Here is a 17,177-nt window from a genome sequence, read left to right as displayed (position 1 = left end):
GAGCACAGCAGCAATGGGTAAGCCTCGGATTCTTTTCCTTTGTTCACCCTGTTGCCCTGGTAGAGAATGCCTTCTTCCTTTATCAATATCTACCTTTTATAACCTATCCCCTCAACGAAGCTCCTGCATCCATGGCACAAGTGTTCAGTGAGTGTCCCCCAAGTGCCAGGGCCTGTACTGACCGGGATCATTCATTCAATGTCTTCTGTGCATTGGGCACGTGCAAGGTGCTTTATCCACTTCAATGAATCTCACAGAAACCTTGCAAGGTGGGTGGTATTATTCCCATTTTATAGATGAAGAAACTAAGGCTCTAGGAGATAAGTTGCCTGCAGAAACAAATGAGGCCCAATTTACACAACTAGAGCATCTACCATGGGATTAGAGCTAAAGCTTCCTGGCCCTTTCCCCAGGGACCCAAGGATTCCCAGTTCCATTCTAGAATAAAAGTTTACTGGCAGAGGCCCCTGGAACATCAAGGACCTGAGCAGTATTACTACCCATGTGGTTATTACTGCTCCCATTTTAAAAGCCCATAGGATCTGCCCACTGTTCGTATTAATTGCTTAGTCTGTGTAGGCAGGAAGCACAAGAACCAAAAATGAGGGGTCTCCGGTAAAAGCCGAATCAGCGATAAATTGGTCAGACTTCTAGGTGGGTTACACCACCACATGTTCCTGGGATGTTAGAATGTTTAACTTGATTAGTTTTAACAGGTCATTCCATTTTCTTAAAACAACAACAACCCCCTCACTTATAAGGCGCACACACAGAAACATGAATTCCAGGAAAGATGACACTACCTTCGCTGGGAGAGTCACTGAAGGATGATGTGCTTTGGCAAGCAGAAAAGTAAGCCAGAGAAGAAGCAGGATGCAAGAAACAATGGAAGGCCCAGGCATCCATAGGATATGTGGGTCAATTTAATTAACCATTGGGCGTAAAAAAAAAAATAGTTTAAGCCACTTTAAAACATTAAGTTCTAGAAACATTAGCAAGGAAGGAAGGTGGAGGGGGGTTGTTCAATGGGTAATGAGTAATAAGAGCCTTGCCTTTTGGTGAAATTTACATGTAAAAGTGTTTACACTTCATTACAAAAAAATTATAGTTTAGTATGTACGTTAAAATCTAAGAGTAACTAACTATAAGGATAGAAATGCAGGGGTGCCTGGGTGGCTTGGCTGGATGAGCGTCCAACTCTTGGTTTTGGCTCAGGTCATGATCTCAGGGGTGCGGGGTCGAGCCCTGCTTTGGGGCCTCTGTGCTTGGCGCAGAGTCTGCTTGAGATGCTTTCCCTCTCCCTCTGCCCCTCCCTCTGCTCACCCGTGCACTCGCACACTCTCTCTCTCTCAAATAAATAAAATGTTAGAAAAAAGAATACAGATACAATTCAGAGTTTCTAAACCAGAAGGGCAAAAAAAGAAAAACAGAAAACTTGATCACTCTAACAAAAGGCAAGGAAAAAAGGGAAAAAATAGCAAAGGAAAAGGACACTAAGTATAAAATGAAAACAGAAATGAAGGTGGCAGAAGTCAGTCGAAGTATTAATGCAGCATTAATCACAAATAGATAAAGCCCACCCATTAAAAGATAGATAGGATTTTAAAAGATCCAGGTAGATGCTTACTAAAAGAGACAAAATAAAATTATATAGAAAGACTGAAAATAAAGGATGAAAAGAGATATGCCAGACCCATACTAACCAAAGACATGTAATATTCATATCAGACAAAACATTTAAGATGAAAGGATATAACTTATATGCACCTAATAAAGCGCCTCAAAATCCAAAGGCTGGTGGCAAAGTTGAGGCTTTATGGATGAGTGAGGTCTCTGCTTTGGAGTGTTCCGTCAAACAGAACTGCAGGGTCTTATAACACAGCCATCTTTGAACATGGGTTGGGTCTGCTGGGAGTTGGGCTCTGTGCTGAGTGTTGGGTGTACACTGAGGAAGAAGACCCAGCCCCTCGAGGAGCTCATAGTCTACTAAGGGAAAGAAACAAGTAGTCAGAAAATTACAATCCAGTAGGGTCACACAGCAACAGACACAGAAACACAGCAGACGCAATGGGAACACTTGGAGGGACACCTAGCTCAGCCTGGTGGGTATCAGGAAAGGTTTCTTGGGCTAAGTCTCAAGGGGTGAGCAAAAACAGCCCAAGAAAAAGAAGGTATTCTAGGTGGAGGGAATGGCAAAAGTTAAGGCACAGAGGTGAGTCTAGGAAGAGTCCCAAACAGCTCAAAGTTGCAGGCGGGCAAAGCTTAGGTCATGCAGGGGTTAAATTCTTAGCAAGAGGGGTAGAATTCAGAGGCAGAGTTCCAGAGGGAAGAACCTACAGGGTAGGGGCAGATGGTGGATGTGGGTATTGACATGTAAACTGTGCCCTTCGGATAGAACTCTCACCCCACCTCCCCAGCCTGGGCTGACAACACCCTAAGCTACAGGCCTCTGGGAGCCTTGCTTAATTTTTTCCCCCAGGTGGAGAGGCTAAGTGGGCACTGGGACCTGGAGACACACTCGAGGAAGGAGGAAGGAGCATTCTGAGTGAGTGGAGGCTGGAGGAATCTCAACCTGCCTGGTATGCCAGCTTGAGGCCTGCTTCCCAGGAGAGCAATTTCTGCCTCAGCATTTTACATTAAGGAGGATAGGAAATTCAAATGCACCTCAATCATTAAAATCTTACAGATCAATTTTAAAATAAAAACCTGTCATGCCCACAAAAACTCAGTCTCGCCAATTCCACAGGTCAAACTGCTAGGTAAATGAAACATATGGAACAAAATTTCTTTTTTTTTTTTTTTTAAAGATTTTTAATTTATTTATTCATGAGAGACAGACAGACAGACAGAGAGAGAGAGAGAGAGAGAGAGAGGCAGAGGGAGAAGCAGGCTCCCAAGGAGCAGGGAGCCCGATGCGGGACTCCATCCCAGGACTCTGAGCTGAGGCAGACGCTTAACCATCTGAGCCACCCAGGTGCCCCGGAACAAAATTTCTGACTGTCCTCCAGCCCCCACCACACGCCCGTCAAGGCTGGCTAGCCCCACACGTGCAGAGACCCTGCTGTCTACAGGCCCCCTCAAATGTTCAAGGCAATCACCTCATGTCTATTCTATTAGCACAGGCCTCACCCACTTCCAGCTTCTCCCTGATCCCCTCCCACCCCAAGTTAATCTTAAAACATCATGTCCTTAAGATAACCTCAGGTTCAAAGACATCTGCTGGCTCTGCACTACTTATGGGCCCAGGATCAATTCTGTGGTCCATAATCTGTCTAACCACTATTTCCCCAAAAACACAGGGTTTGGCTGTGGCCAGTCTGATCTCTCCATGCCCAACTGACTCGCTGCTCAAATCTACAGGTCTGTGTGCGCCATGTCTTGTGGGGGCCACCCTGCACAACCTACTTGCCCTTCACCAGCCAAGCTCGGACTTAGCCTCCGGGAAGTCCCTCCTAATGGCTTCATCGCACTGTCGCCTCCTTTTCTGACCGCCTATGGGACTGGTTCTCCTCACTCTCCTCACCCTCACCCTGGCCCTTAATCATACCATCACCCCCCTTACTCCTCAAATGAAATAACACAGATGAAAGAACTCTGGAAATAAGAAAGCATTATACCAAGAGGAGACAGCCATTTCTTGTGTGTACAACTCAGAGAACTGTGTCTAGGTAATGCAGCAAACAGAGTTATGGAAAAAGATGCCTCATCAGAGATGCTTAGTATATTCTGCAATAGTAAAAGCTGGAACAAAAATGTCTAATTATGGGGGAGGATAATTATTAGATAAATCATGGTACGTCCATTAACAATGTTTACAAAATGATTTTTAACTATATGGAAAAATGCTGATGGGACACAATATTAACAGAGAAAAGATTCAGATTTATATCTAAAGTATGATCCTACCTAGCCTGTGTCTGTATACTACATCAACCTTTATAAAAATGTACCCAGGGGGTACCTGGGTGGCTCAGTCGGTCAAGCTTCTGACTCTTGGTTTTAGCTGGGGTCATGATCTCAGGGTCGTGGGATGGAGCCCAACATCAGGCTCAGTGCTCAGCACGAGTCTGCTTGTCCCTCTCCCTCCTCCTCTGTCCGCCCCCACCCTGTGTGCATGCTCTCTAAATAAGTGAAATATTTTAAAAGGGGCACCAGGGTGGCTCAGTCGGGTAAGCATCTGCCTTCAGCTCAGGTCATGATCTTAAGGTTTGGGGATCGAGTCCCACGTTGGGCTCCCCACTCAGCGGGGAGTCTGCCTCTCTCTCTCTCCCTCTGTCCCTCCCCCCTCCCTGCTCGTTCTCCCTCTCTCTCAAATAAATGAAATCTTTTTTTTTAATTACGATTTTTTATTTATTTGACAGAGACACAGCGAGAGAGGGAACACAAGCAGGGGGAGTGGGAGAGGGAGAAGCAGGCTTCCCGCGGGGCAGGGAGCCTGACGCGGGGCTTGATCCCAGGATCCTGGGATCATGACCTGAGCCGAAGGCAGACGCTTAACCGACTGAGCCACCCAGGCGCCCCCCAGTTACCGGTTTCTTGTATATCCCCCCCAGAGATGTTCTCTGGGGAGTATTACTTTCATAACGAAAACAAGTGATCACTAGAAAAGGGTCTCATGGTATGGGATAAGAATTGAAGAGGCATCTGGTTCACATTTTGTGAGTGGGGCTTAATAAATACGTGATAATAAATACCCCCAACCCACACCACCTGCACTGGCAGCCTCATCAGAATCTCTGTGGCTGGTCAGCAAATGCTACCGAAACAGGGGGCTGGAGGTGGACAAGCCCGTCCCTCCTGGTTTTGGTTTTCATTTCTGTCTCTTTCTTGTTTCCCACTGGGGGCTGTGGGTTTTATCAGTTATGACTCAAGAAGTAGGAAGGTGCTCAAAGATGGCCCTGTCAGCCGTCCTCAACTCTGAAAGCCACGGCTTCCTTGCTTTTATTTATAGTCACCAAGGCCAAGTGTGAGCAATAGTGAAGGCCAGTGCTAGTGCGGGATGTAAGAAACACTTGAGGGCACAAGTGGACCCATAGAGAGTGGGACACACAGCACAACTGGCCCTGAAACAAAGCCACCAGCCCCTCCTTGCCTGCTTATGCCACGGGTGGGACCCAAGGGTTGGTCTGAATCTGGGAAACCTGAAGGAAGCAAGCTGTTCTAGTGAATCTCTCCTACCTTCTTTACATAATTATCTGACCCCCTATTTTTTTTAATCTGTATTTTGTTTTCAACTACAAACGTAATACTTGTTCACTGTAAAAATTTCAACCATACAAAGTGCTTAGAGAAAAAGAAAGAAAGAAGGAATTTTGCCCCATTTCCTCCTCCCTACAATGTAAGAAACCCTTAAATTTGGTGTAAATCCTTCTATCTCCATGCCCAACTGACTCGCTGGATTTGTGCACAGGGCTCTTACGTCAAAGTACATATTCCTAACCATAACACTCTATTTTCATGTGATCTAAATTAGCATACATATATAAAGTTTGGGACTATTTTTAAAAGAAACATGGCCTTATAGATATCTAATATTCTACCAGTTATATCTTTCACTTAACAATAGATTATGGTCGGTGCCTGGGTGGCTCAGTCAGTTAAGCGTCCAACTGTTGATTTCAGTTCAGGTGGTGATCTCAGGATTGTGAGATCGAGCCCCAAGTCGGGCTCCATGCTGGGCATGGAGTCTGCTGAAGATTCTCTTCCCCTCTTCCTCTGCCCCAGCCCTCCACTCCCTCTCTAAAAACAAAATTAAAAAGACCTAAAAAAACAACAAAAAACCCACAATAGATTATGGACACTGTCCCACTTCAATGTATGTAGCTCTCTCGCATTTTTTTAAATGGCTCCATAAGATTCCATGGTATAAATGTACTATCATTTCTTCACCTATTCTTCTATGGATATTCTTGCAAATTGTTCCCAATTTTTCACTCTTATAAGTATTACTGCAAAAACAAAACAAAACCCAAAAAACCCTTTATTCACTTCTTTGTGCACTTGTATAGGTAAATTCTAGGTAAATACCTGGACCCGGAATTTGAGGGTGACCCTCTGCATGGTCACTCTTTTCTTGTTTCTATGTGTCAGGAAAGTAGGCAGCATTGATCAGTCCGGGACAGGTGGTTCCCAAACATTATATTAGTTATTTGCTAGAAAGATGCTACCCTTGCTTTCAAGGTGCTTGTAATCTAGTTGGGGAGAATGGCCGGCTGGATAAATAAAGGAATCACAAAATGATCTTGGGATCAAAAGGGCCTTTGGGGGTCACTTATTCCAACATATCACTTATTAATCCTGAGGATGGCCTCCCAGCTACATAATAGGATGGCCCTGGAGTCCAAAGGTCTGAGTTCGAGTTCGAACTGTAGTCTCTAACACTCGGGTGGGTGACCAGGTGCAGATCACTTACTCTGAAACACAGATGTCTCATCTGTAAAACAGGGATGCTCAAACTGAAACAACAGGATTTTACAGGGCAACTAGATGCAAGAAGCAGTCTTTAAAGGCCCAATACTGTGTCTGGAACACAGTGGGTGCTCTGGTAAACGTTAGCAAAACCTCCAATGAGAAGGAAGCTGATACGAGATGAGTGGTCCTTTCCGGGACTGGAAGTACCAATTGTTTGAAAGTCCTTGCCTCTGCAGAGCTGAAATCCACCTCGCAAAGCCTCTAGCCAGCAGCCCTAGTGTCAAGAGGAAGGTCTGGAACAGAAGCTGTCAAAGGAGGAAGGGAGAATCCCAAGACCAGAAGGGTATAAGCAGTCAGCAAGGCAAGGCCAGCCTATGAGGGGGATGTTCTTTGAAGTGCATTCTGCACGTGCTGCCCAGCCTCTCCCTCTGCTGGCAGTGCCCAGCTCCGAATGGACTGAGGAACGAGCTGCTGGCGCCTGAGGAACCAGGACCCAGAATTCCTTGATAGCTCAGGTTGCAATTAGCTGTCCTGTGGACATCTTTGGGTGTTTTCAACAATCTGCTGCTACGTGTGTACACGTTAATTACATGCCGGTGTCAATAACAATAAAAATAATGGCAGCTATTATTGCCTGCTACATATTAGGTAATGCACGCATTATTTCCTGGACCCTCCCAGGAACTCTGTGAGCAGGGCACTAATAGTGTTCCCTTTATACGGAGGAAGAAACTGAGGCTCAGGAGCTCAAGTAATTAGTCTGATGCTACTCTGCAAGGAAGCGGCAGAAGCTGGATTTGTGCACAGGGCTCTTACGTCAAAGTACATATTCCTAACCATAACACTCTATTTTCATGTGATCTAAAGCTTAAAGAATTGAGACCCAAATGCAGAAGCTGCCACAAGCTAAAGGTTTGTTAGTGAGGAACCCAGGGACTGACCCAGGAGGAGGCATCTCAATTAGGGAGCATAAACACGGCCAGCCTATGTTCTGGAGAAAAGCAACTTTAAAATGGCAATGGGAAGCAAAGACTCCAAGCTGGACACGTGGCAGGCCCATGTTCCTTAGTCTACCCATGCCCAGCATGGGTATCAGGTCATGCATACTTGGGCCCATTGCAAGGACCGATTCTATGACAAACTTCAAATGTGCCATGCATTTTAGAAGGTCTGGCTCCAGGCTATTTTACTGTGGTTTTTGTTGTTGTTTGTTTTGAGCATCAGCTAGCATCCTCACAAATATGGTCGGTACTTTGTCTCCAGGCCCCTGATAAAGGGCATTGTGTAAGCTTTAAAAGAAAAGTGTTACAACGGCATTTTCAATTCAACTTTTGAATCCTTTGCATGAGGAGAGCCAACAGCATACTGGGGCATCATTGATCCACATGGACAATTATGGAATTGGTGTGCAGGAGAATGGGGGCGGGGCGGTACGGAGGGAAAAAAAACCAAAACAACCATACGCATGCCTCATTTTATACAATAACCAGCAGGGAATTTTTAACGTATGTTATGTCAAAAAAAATTTCAAGTGTGTTTCGTGGGGTATTTTGTGTCATTAAACATCTTGATTAAGCGGGGCTGCAGTGTATACCGTTTGGTAATGATCGATTTCCAAAGATTACAGTGCCATAAATTGCCCCGGACACTAAAATCATGCCAAACACAATCAGCTTTCTTTTGATGAGTCAAAATGCACTTCTGACTCTTGTCAAGCCTTGAGGTCATCATGACAAGCAACATTTGGTTGTGAAAAACAGTTCTCCTTCTTTAACCTTCTGAACTGGATTCTGAGCAAGAAGTTCCCTGGGCTATGGTTAATCCCACTGAACTACAACCACTGCCCTCCTCTTGGTTGGTAACTCTGTTTTCCCAGGTGGGACTGGCTTCAAGCAGGGTCGACCTGTATGCAGAGCAGATGGAGAAAGACAGGTTCAGCCTCCCTGTGAGGGAGGAGGCTTCAAGTTCATTGTAGTCACTGGTGACTGGTTTTGAAATTGAGGAACTAGTTTGAGGAACTTCAGATAAACAAGAAACCCAAACAACTCGGTTTTCCACAGAAGACTTCCAATGCACAGAAGTAAATGGAAGGAAGCACACGGTCCAGCTCTGCTTTTTGGCAGTGGAACCCTGACCACGGCCTCATTTCAGACGCTGCCCTACACACCCTTTGACAGACTGGCCTGAGTGACAACTTGAGGACTTGAGCAGCAAAGGTGACTTTGACATGTCCCTTTATATTACAGGGTCACACTCTTGTCCTCCTTCAGGAAGGGAAGAAAGTCATGGGGCCTGTGTATAACGGAATATTCAGAGGCTCTCGGAATATTCAGAGGCTCTCAGAATATTCCTTGGTCAAGGAGGGGAAACCATGCATAGCCTGTGGCTTTTTCAGCCTCTTTCAGACCAGCAGGGCCCAGAAGGACGAATGTGGATGTCAGTCTTGTACTTTCACTGGACCATGAATCCTTAGCCAGGGATTCCCATGCTCCAGGTGCTGTGCTGGCCAGCAGATGCCATGGGGACCAAGACAGACAAGGTCCTTGCCCTCACAAGGCTGTCACCATTGCAACCCTGGAAAGGCTTTTCTGGAATGCTGGACTTAATTACGAAGAAGCACTGTCACGGGTCAGCCTTTGAATCATTTGCCTACAAACCTGTGTCAGAGTGGCGCCAAGCACATGGGATTTGTCATTGTGTCACTGCCTTCCCTGTTCCAGCCTGGAAGGCTAGGCTAAGTCAGCCATACCTTTAATAGCTGGCTACTTGTCTGCTTCTGCTCTGAACTATGTGTGAGCACACACTTCTCCTGACAGTGCCTTCGCCTCTGCAACTGCGTTCCTTTCCTCCCAGACTGCCGAAGTTTCCAGATTGTTCTCAAGCTCCTTTTCCAAGCTGACAGATCCCACCCAGGTACCTGCAGAATGGGAGGTGGGGCTCCTCTCCTCTGAGGAAGTCTGCGTGTGACAGTGCTGGGTCAAGCTGGACAAGGCAAACCACACTGGCTGCGATGCCTTTCTGGCTCCCCGCCAGCCCCCACAGTCGGGGATCACAATTTAGCACCTGCAATGTCTGTCTTCCCCCCTGCCACATAAGCTCCTTGAGGGGAGTATCTCCATTATCCTCGTTTTCATATTCTCGCACCTGCCAGAGCCTGCCGTATGTGACATTCCTGGCAAAGGCTCACTGAAAGGATGACTGATACACTCCTGAAGAATATACTAGTGTCCTGGCTCTAAAAGCCTGGCAGGTCTGGCATCTGTGTCCAGACTGTCCATTCACCTGGCGAGCAGGAGTGGGCAAAGCCTGGTGACCAGGGGTGGCTGTATTCTGACTGCACCCTAGCAAGAAGGTGTCATGCAAACTGGCTACTGAGCCACCCTTGTCCCCTTTCTTAAATGCTGACCTTGAGACCCAATTATTTCCAATTCTTTGAGAAGACCCTTCTGTGCCGGACAATATCTGTCTGGGCTCCAAAGTGCACATATATGCTCAACGGGAGGTGGTACACAAATCTCTGCCTTTTACATTTATCTCTAGAAAGCTATTCCTGCCTCTCAAAGTATGTCGTCTGCCAATAGTACAGTCCCAACAGTAAGCTGGGACTACTGAGCAGAGGCTCAAGAGCCTGGTTCATCCAACTAACTTCTTGTGCCAAAGGAGTCCGTTTCTAATCTTAATTGGTGATAGCATCCTCATTTGAGGTTGGTTAAGGCCCCCTTTCCTCCTAAACCTCCCAGTCATCCCTAGTATTGACCAGTAGACCAATATTGACTAATTCTGGCCCAGTGAAAGGCAATGTCAATGAAAGCAGAAGGCGGGTGGTGATTTCAGATACAACAGCTCTTTGAACTTACAGGGGTCACCATCCAGATATGACATCATGCTCTGCCCACAGGGAAGAGCTTCTTCACAGAGAGTTACTGGATGAATCCAGTTGGAATGACCCCTGACTACTCTGGCTTTTCCGGTCACCTGCGTGCCATGGGCAACATGTCTCTTCTTCACAGTGGGAAGATGCAGAAGAGTTTCTTGGTGCCCAGTGGGTCTGTACCCTCACGGTCGATCATTAATAGAATCTGAATGCCCACTCTGGGTAAGACACTGCTTGGGGAGGTAGGAAGGTGCCCTAAAGGTGCAGGCAACCTTTGAGACTTCCAGGTAACCCTGCCCAGAATTGTATTCTCTTATCAACTTTGACCTCCTTTTGGTTACACAAACTCATGGTATAAGAGAGTGTCAAGTGAATAGCCTTCTGTTTACTTTTTCTTAGGCCCGGAGCAGCTGCTCTGGCCCCACCCTTCCCAGGTCTGGCAGAGCTTGCTGAAAGACTGACAGGTCAAGGTGGGGGAATAAAGGAGGAACTAGTTAAAAAATCCAATTCCTACTCCAGGAGTATACTGTTCCTTTGTTCAGGGAAAGGAGGCTGGACTTTAGTTCAGATTCTGCCATTAACTAGCCATGTGGCCTTGGGCAACTCACTCAGCTTCCTTGGGCCACCATTTTCTCTTCTGTAAAATAGGGGAGAATGTGAACGGTAATGGTCATTTCCAGGCTGTAATTCTAAGAGCTCTTTCTTGACAGAGTGGTTGAGGCCTAAAGGTCACTTAGCCATGCTTGCCTAAAATGATGGTTGGCTAGTTCAGATTGATTGGGTGTGCCTATGGGGCTGAGGGGGAGCCTGTGACCACTTGCAAGGCAATGCTAGTTCTTCTCCTGAGGCTTCAATAAAGTCAAGCCCTCTTTGTGGGTAACCCTGGACATTGCCTACAGATGTCCCTGACCATTAGCTGTCAAGCTCAACACCAACTCCACGGGTCTAGAACAGAGAGTTTTGAACAGACTCTTTGTCTTGGTGGATGCCTGGTCATGGCCTTAGTGGGAAGAGGGTGAGCAGAAGCCATAGCAACCAGAAACTGGGGGGCAGGAATGGCTCAGGACTTTCCTCTGCTGCTTATTTCTGAGTCCAAACACCAGCCCTGGCTGTGTAGACAACTGAAGTAGTGGCAGGCTTGGAATGACAGTAAAATGACAGTTTCCTGACGTCCAGGGTTTAATCTAGCCTTTTCAATCATAGGCACTCTTCGGAACTTCCAACTCAGGTGGCAAAAAGAAAGACAGGTAGGAAAGGGTTCCCCAAAAGGTCTTTCACACCAAAGCATGGTTTGCTCTCTCTGCTCTTTGCCAAGGGGTTTCCCAGCTCCCCGGAGCCAAAGCTCCCCTCCTGCTTCTTTGCTGACTGTCACTGGAAGCAGGCCATTTTCCACCCTCAAGGTGGCTGGACTCAGGAGTACAGTGACACCACTGATCTGGGCTCTGTGCCTTGTTCACATGACCCCCCCCCACCCCCCCCCCGGGGATCCATCTCTCTGTTGGTTGGCAAACCTTGGGAGCCTCCCATTTGTTTCCTTATCCCTGCCTCCAAAGCCCTTCAGCTGAAATAAAAGTGATCTTTGGCAGAGGGCTTTTTTTTGTTGTTGTTTATTTATTATTATTATTTTTTTAGTAATCTCTAAGCCCACCATGGGGCTCGAACTCATGACCCCCAGATCCAGAGTCACATGCTCTTCTGACTGAGCCAGCCAGGTGCCCCGTGGCAGAGGGCTTCTTGACAAGGTCTGCTCAAGACTTCCTTTGCCATTGTGCTGGGGAATAAGTTGCCTGTCACCTACACCCCTGCACGGGTGACTCACCTTCTAGAGAAAGTGCTCTGCTCACCTAAGCAAAGCTGCCTGGAAAATGACTAAGGCACCTATCAAATGCACTCTGTGAGGCTGACCAGTTAGTGAGCCGGGTCCAGACACTCTGCCTCTCACCTCCAGCCTGAAGTCAAGTGTGGAGCTGCCACTCCAGGCCTGCTGGTTTCATTTTCATCTGAACCGAGCTCCACATGAGGCTTGACATCCGGTGATCTATTTTTTCTAAAAACTAGGTTCACTTTAGAAATGACTCTTTGGCCATGAAGACAGCTTCCCCAAGAGAAAACAAAATGTTATTTAAAGGGAACGTCAGCCTGGTGGGAGCCTATATTTTTGTTTTGTATTAAGAAGAGGAAAAAGCAATTTAAAATGTAGCAGGAAACTTTTTTTCCTTGGGTGATTAAAGGAGGATCTGCAAGCCCCTGACTACAGATCCAGGACCCCCAGATATGGTAGTGGCAATAAGCTGACAAAAATGTATTTATAAGGGGTCAAGGATGGTGGTGAGAACCTTACCCCACGGAACCAAAATCTCCCTCTGAGTCCCTCAAACAAAGAACAAGTCCTTGCTGACTTATATTCTATACAGTATTTTCCCATTTTTCATCTCCAGAGCTAAAGCTGGGACCCCCCTTCACCACATGGGGGTGGTGGTGCACAGAAGGGAGTCCTAGCAAGGCCCAGCCCAGCTTCTGGCTCAGAGTCCTGGGGGGTGCCGAGGGTGCCCTGGGTTTAGGATCATCAGCTCTGATCGGGCACAGCCTGGGCCTCTGTTGGCTCCTTTGGAGGGTGGTGAGGGTAGTATTTAGTACACGACAGGAAGAAGGTGACAGCGAAACCCCTACACAGAAGAAACACCCCCCCGGAGGTCCTCCTGAGAAAATGACTCTGCCCTGTCAGGCAGCCTGACCCTTCCTGACATCATCTTACAGAAAAAAGGCAACGAGGACCACAGCTATTACTACCACGACCACCACCATCACCATTTATAGGCGTCATGTTCTGTGGCTTATTATGTGCCAGGCACTGAGCTCAGCACTTTATATATATTCTCTCATTTTCTACTCGAAACAACCCCATGAAGTATTTCTGATCCCATTTACAGATGAGGCACCCGATGCCCAGGGAGGTGAAGTGATTTGCCTGAGTCACACAGGCAGACAGTGGCAGAGCTGGACCTGACCCAGGTCTGTCTGACTTGACAGCCTAAACCCCCACATTTGATATTGGAGACACCGCAGACTTGCTCTATTGCTCTGGCCAAAACACTTGACCACTCTGCCTTAATTTCTGCATCTGTAAAACAAAGATAAGCAGATTCATCCAGAGGATGTGCTCTTCATCTTTCAGCCTTTTATTAATAAGTAATTATGAATAACCAATACCAGTTAATAATCGTTAGCAATACTTGTTAGCATAAATAGATAAATAAAGCAACCAGCCTGGTTTAGTTACATTCAAAACTGGCATGTTTTGGGGGGGGGCCCAATTTAACCTTTCATGAGTAGGTTAGTAGACAAAGCAGTGAACTAGAGGTCCAGAAATGTGGGCTTAGATTCTGGGCATGACAATGACGTCCTGAGTAATCTCATCCACTTTACTCCTCCTTACGAGTCTTCCTTTTCCTGACCTTTGGTCCTGCCTTTCTTTACACTAGTGTTGTAAAAAAATAGCAAAAAAAAAAAAAAAAAAAAAAAGGCTACAAAGTACCATTACTCTTGAAGTCATATAATTTTAAGGGATTTCTATCAGGAGGATAAGGGGTTAAATGACGTAAAACAGCAAGTCAGGAAGAGGATCTTTTAAACTCATACAAAGAAGGGCACACAGGCCACTCAGGAAAAATGACTTTTCTCTGTAGTATCACTCGGGTAAATAAGACAAGCCAAGAACTAAAGGCTCCATACCCAACATACTTCAATGTCTCACTCAGCTCAACTGAAATGTTCTACTACCCAATTTGCCCTAAGTTTAGCTTTCTATTTCTAATCTGCTTTCAACATTTCAGTCAGCATCACCAAGTACATGCAAAGCCTTCACACGTGCATCACTTCAAACGCTCATCCCACCCCTTGAGGATGCTCAGCCCCCACTCCTTTCCCTTCCTCCCATCGTGTGCCGAGGCAGAGGGCTTGGCTTATCCTTACAGTTCCCCAAATCCACTGACATGGAATTGTTTCCCTTCCTGCCAATTTCACACCGGTGCCATCAAAAGTGCCCATAATGCTCAGATGTTTCCAGTTTAACTGAAATACTAAAATGGGGCAAACAGGAAGCATCAGACACAACTGCGGTAGTGACTTATTAATCACGAAAGCAGAATTTTAGTTGCATTTTAACCTTTTGCCAGGAAAAAAAAAAAACAGCTTTGAGATGATGGAAGCCATTGGTACAAATATGCTGCCTATATGAGTATCAAGCTGACTTATACTTTTAATTTAGGACTGAGTTTGGTTCTACACTTTTCTTAACTATCCTCCCAGAAAGAGCATCTGTCAGGCCAACCAAATATGAATCTGTCAGCTCTTCATCAAGGCAGGCAGACCTGTTAGAAACGTTCATGTGCTATCCACTGAGACAGGAAAAAAAATAGGAAATTCAAAGTGACTTCTCGGGCCAAAATGATAGAACGCTCTTAAGAGGGTGCCAACAACAAAGAAAACAAGCCTGGATGAAGCTTTGCCTTTCCCATCTCTACAGAGATCTCTCACCAGACCTTGGCCAGGATGAATTGTTACCATGAACCAAAAAAAAAATCACAACAGTTGCCTGGAGTTGGACAACCAATCAGGGCAAGCCTGCTTCTCAACATTAAATGATATACAAACACTCCAAGCAGATCACAAAGGAGTCAGTGTTCAACAGGAGAACCAAAATGAGGAACCAAACCTCCATCTGTTGAGGCGAAACGGCCAACCAGACATTTTTGTTTAATAGATGAAGGCTCATTTGGCAGGGTCTCTGTCTGTGGTGCCGCTCCCACAAACCCTAACAGAGAATACCAGGGCCAAAAAACCCCCTTTAGAACTGCTCCTTACAATCTGAAAACAGGCAGAAGGTGACCTAAAGCTTGGCAGCATACTGCTGTCTGATTTTACAAAAGGGCTGGAACATACACCTGGGTACGTATTTCAAAAATTAAAGTCAGAGACTCTAACTTTTATTTTTGAGACCTTCTGAGAAGTTCACCACACCCTTCAAAATAAAGGAGGATGTTTTAAAGATGTCAGAGGTCTGGCATCACTGCACCCAAAGAACTGACTTTGACATCGCTTAAAAAACACCCAAGAGTAAATCCAAATACATCATAAGCACAAGCACCTGTCCTCTCATGGTGAGAGCAAAAATACCACACCAAACTTCTCCCTTCTTCTTCCAACTAAGTCCCATCGTGTGGTCCTGGTCCAGGGAAAGGAACCTGGGTAAGACACCAGTGGCCCAGGCTCCTCACCCTGAGTTCTAGCTATGATGAATACTAACCCCCCCACCTGCCTCAGGTACCTCACCTTTAAAAGAGGACAACACAGTCTTACGTCTTCACCCAGATGTCTGAAGGAAAAAGGAGGTTACAGGTATGAAGATACAGAGTAAAAAAAAAAAACACATCACTAATGTTAAGATACTATCTGCCTCTAATCTTTCAGACAGACCATGTTTCTAGTCAAGGGGTTTTCAACATTTTTCCTGGAATGAACTTCAGACTGCTATTTTGTACTGGGCCCCACTTCTCATCATTTAATTTCACCTGGGCTTTTAGATTCCTTAATCAAGTCACTCATGTTCACTATCTCCAGTGAACAAAAATAATTCTGCCACTTACGCCACTGATTTCTGTACGTTTTCTCCATTCATCCTCTTCTCCCCACACTACTTCCCCCGTTCACCTTTTAAGACCGAAGGCAACATTTAAAACTCCAATTTGGAAGGAAACGCTTTTTCTGAAGTTACCCATCACCAAGAAGGCTTCTGGGCAGGTGGGAGTCTGCACTGTACAAGAGGCCTCTTTCTGCCTGGTGCCCCGTGGGCTTCCCAGATGGGAATATTACACCGGAGCCCACAGATCAAGTCCTGAGTGAGCGGACAGAAGGGTTACAGAAGGGTCAGGGTAGGAAAGAGGATGCTGAGAGTGGCCAGCACTGCCCCGCTGGGTGCCAAGGGCAGGCTCTGCGCCTTCTCCCCGCCTCCGGGTGTGACCAGAGAACTTCCCAAGGGAAGGCCGAGGGTTTCACTGCCAGGGCAGGTGGGAGGGCGCACAGACCCGGAGCGCTTGTGCATCGGCCACCTTTCGTCCCGAGCGGAGGCGAGTTCCCACCCTGGGGGCACCCAGGGAGAGGAGCAGGACGGGCGGGCTTGGCGGCGGGGCAGGTGAGCGCCGGGGAGACGGGGTGCTGGGGAAGGGGAAGCAGGGCGCCCCTTCGCGCGCTCTGGGCGCGTGTGCGGCCTGCGGGGGTGCGAGGCGAGCACTGCGTGCGACCTTGGCCCTGGCAGCGTGGTGTGAAGCGAGCGTTCGCGGCCCGCCGCCGAGGGCCCCCACGCGAGTGGATCTGACCGGCCGCGCCGCCGACCCCCACCATTCCGGGCGGCGGGCCAGGCCGCGGCCCGGCCCCGGAATGAGAGGCGACTCATCCCCGCCGCTCCCTCGGCGCCCCGCTCCGGTCCCCGCGGTCCCGCCCAGTCACCTACCGGCTGAGCGCCGATCTCCCCAACCAGCGAGTGTCGCGCTCCCCTCGCCCGCTCTCTCCCGCCGCCGGCCGCCGACCGCTGGGCTCCGGGACTACGGTCGCCCCGCCCCGGCCTCGAGCCCCGCCCCCTCACCGCCTTCCCGGCCGCCCCCGGGGCCACGCCTCCCCCAGCGGCTGCAGATTTGCCCCGCTTCGCGCCTCCTTGCTCTGGCCGCACCTCGACCCTTGGCCCCGCCCACTCCTCCAGTCTAACCAATGAGCCGGCGCGTCCCCGCTGGTCCCGTCGTACAGCCCCTAGCAGAGATTGGCTAGGAGGGCCTCGTTTCCAGAAATGGGCACTATTTCCGGACAGTGTTTATAGAGCCGAGATTGCTAGGCGGACAGA

At 47.6% G+C, this 17,177-nt stretch overlaps 1 protein-coding gene across 1 annotated transcript in view; it reads right to left on the bottom strand.

Annotated features, from left to right (window-relative positions):
* The window catches only part of MAP3K14 (mitogen-activated protein kinase kinase kinase 14), a 42,441-nt gene extending 25,557 nt beyond the window's left edge, over nt 1-16,884 (bottom strand). Inside the window, exon 1 of the mRNA XM_028092841.2 lies at nt 16,794-16,884. The gene's annotated coding sequence lies outside the window, so the exon portion shown is untranslated. The remainder of the gene's footprint in view (nt 1-16,793) is intronic.
* Between the last annotated feature and the right edge of the window lie 293 nt (nt 16,885-17,177).

Source organism: Eumetopias jubatus, unplaced genomic scaffold, assembly GCF_037043125.1.
Source record: "Eumetopias jubatus isolate StellerSeaLion01/CBP00866 unplaced genomic scaffold, mEumJub1_p1.0 scaffold_10, whole genome shotgun sequence".
In the NCBI taxonomy this organism is placed as follows: Eukaryota; Metazoa; Chordata; class Mammalia; order Carnivora; family Otariidae; genus Eumetopias; species Eumetopias jubatus.
This window is presented reverse-complemented; position numbering and strand designations above follow the sequence as displayed.